Raw genomic sequence first — 2,402 nt, 5'->3', positions numbered from 1 at the left:
CTAGCAGCAGAGGGGGCGAATCCGACAACTTTTTAGACAAAATTTGATTGAGGCTTTAAAACGACAAATAGAGCCTTCCTTCGAAATCTCACTTTTCGAACAAAAAAAAAATAAAGTCTCCGTTTGGCAAATGGAGCCTTAGCGTTTTTTGCTCGAAAACGCTATATTTCGCCACAACATCTCGTTGGTGTTTTCCCGTGGTAATCATCGGGCGTCCCGCGTCGATGTCATCGCCCCCTCTGCTGCTATGATCTTACAAACAGAGTGATCACTAACTCCTCCTCTTGCAGATCAATTAGGTTATTTGACTGATCGGTAATTCTAAAATTAATTCTCGTTAAAAACCGATCATGGCATCGCATATAGACCGGATTAATCGGACTCTCAACGATTAAAAATCCCGGAGGGGCTGTTGGTGAAAATGAATAAAGGATATATCCCTGTTGAGCCTGATTTGATTGCTTGGTATCCACCTGGTAACTCCCTTCGATAACATCACATACTAGATTGATTGCTATCACCGATGCAATATTTACGTTGTATGGAGCAATATGCCTACCACCATCTCCGTTATCGTATCTGAGGATAGTTGATGGGGGGGGCGTCCGCGGGTGGATTCTTAGGCCATCCTAGTATAGTTCTTATTGAACTGTTATAAATATCAACCATATACCCCGGTGTGCTTATTTCAATCGTCGACGATAACGTCGGTTCATGAACCGTAATAGCGATTTTTGATTCTTTTCCTGTGATCGATTTTATCCTGCGTTGAAATTCCTTATTGATTTGTTCTATTTGGTATGACCCAGTTGGTATTGTAACCTCCTCCCAGTCTGGGGTCCCATCGGGTTTATTTGTCCGTGCAAAAACCAGCGAGTTATTAGGTTGTTGTCCATTAAATGCGTCCGCTCGAATATTAGGCCAACTGTGATATATTCGCAATTTTGCCAGTGCTATTTCCTTTACTGGAACCGGCGATGGGAAGTTCACACTGAATTCGGGTTTCGTTGACGTTATCGATATCATATTTGTTTGTACCGGAGTGGTGTTCTCCGCGATCCGCTGAAGTAATTGAAACCCTTCGGGGTTCAGCGACATTATTATTATTCGTTGTCTTTAGTGTCTAATTTCAACAACCAGGTGGTTCCGGCTTCCAGTTGAAAATCCTCGATTTTTGACATCGCGGAGCTATACAACTGGACCATCGTGGAGAATTCAACATCGGATATGAACAAATTATCAATCGATAATGAGATCAACCCGGATAATTTCGAGTACGCGTCGGATACTATTTGATGTTTTACTGTATATTCGTCGAGTTTTTTCTGAAAACACGATGATATCTTTTTAGTGATTGCGTTGGCGACTCCAGCAATTGTTGTCATCGCGGAGATAGCGATTGGAACAGCGATCGGGGCTATCGTGGTCACCGTGGATAAAATAACACCGGCGCCAGCTACTATACCCGACACCGAGTACACGACCGCGTCGATGGTGGTTATTTTTCTGCGGTATTTTTTTATTTTTGCGCGGTATTGTTCGGAAAGCGTTTTCAAGTTCGCGGAAAACTCTTTTGCGGTATCGAATCGATATTGATGTGACGTCGGTGATACCTCTGATTCAATTACCCTGGTGGTCATTTTTATTTTAAAAGAGCTAGTGTTTTTAATTACTTAGATTCGCTACAAATTCCACATACCATGTGATGTTTGCCCGGGCTAAATTTCCATCAACGGCATAAATTGTAAACTGTTCAGTTGCGTTCTTGTCTATAATTGTTGATATTGTATTGTTAAACCCGGATGAACTCGACGATAATATATTAAACTGCATCATTGAAACCAGTGTCAATCGATAAATGCCCTTAACAGTTGCGGTAGTATTTACTGTATTCTGTGTAGGAGTCCAATCGAATGATCCATGCCGAATTGTGTATACTGTGTTGATGATGTTCTCATGAGGAATTTTTATTTTTTCGAATTGCTCTGCTACTCTCGGTAGTCCGTCTTTAATCGCTTCAACATCAGTTCCGATTATTTCTATTCTCCGCAAATTCGCGTCTATATTATTCTTGTTCGCTGCAACCCTAGTAATGAGTATATCTATTTCCTGTATATGCGCGTCCACATCTTTTTTGTTCGCTGCAACCTTAGTAATGAGTGTATCTATTTCCCGTGTATGCGCGTCCACATCTTTTTTGTTCGCTGCAACCTTAGTAATGAGTGTATCTATTTCCCGTGTATGCGCGTCCACATCTTTTTTGTTCGCTGCAACCTTAGTAATGAGTGTATCTATTTCCCGTGTATGCACGTCCACATCTTTTTTGTTCGCTGCAACATCAGTTTTGACTGTTTCTATTCTCCATTCATGCGCGTCTATATTATTCTTGTTCGCCACAATAT

The 2,402-nt window shown here is 41.4% G+C and overlaps 1 protein-coding gene across 1 annotated transcript in view; it reads right to left on the bottom strand.

Moving 5' to 3' along the window:
- LOC149793023 (monocarboxylate transporter 9-like) overlaps nt 1-2,402 on the bottom strand; it is a 110,703-nt gene that overhangs the window by 3,403 nt on the left and 104,898 nt on the right. The gene's annotated exons all lie outside the window — the stretch shown is intronic.

The sequence above is a fragment of the Sinohyriopsis cumingii genome, chromosome 8, assembly GCF_028554795.1.
Source record: "Sinohyriopsis cumingii isolate HCF-2022 chromosome 8, ASM2855479v2, whole genome shotgun sequence".
NCBI lineage: Eukaryota > Metazoa > Mollusca > Bivalvia > Unionida > Unionidae > Sinohyriopsis > Sinohyriopsis cumingii.
This window is presented reverse-complemented; position numbering and strand designations above follow the sequence as displayed.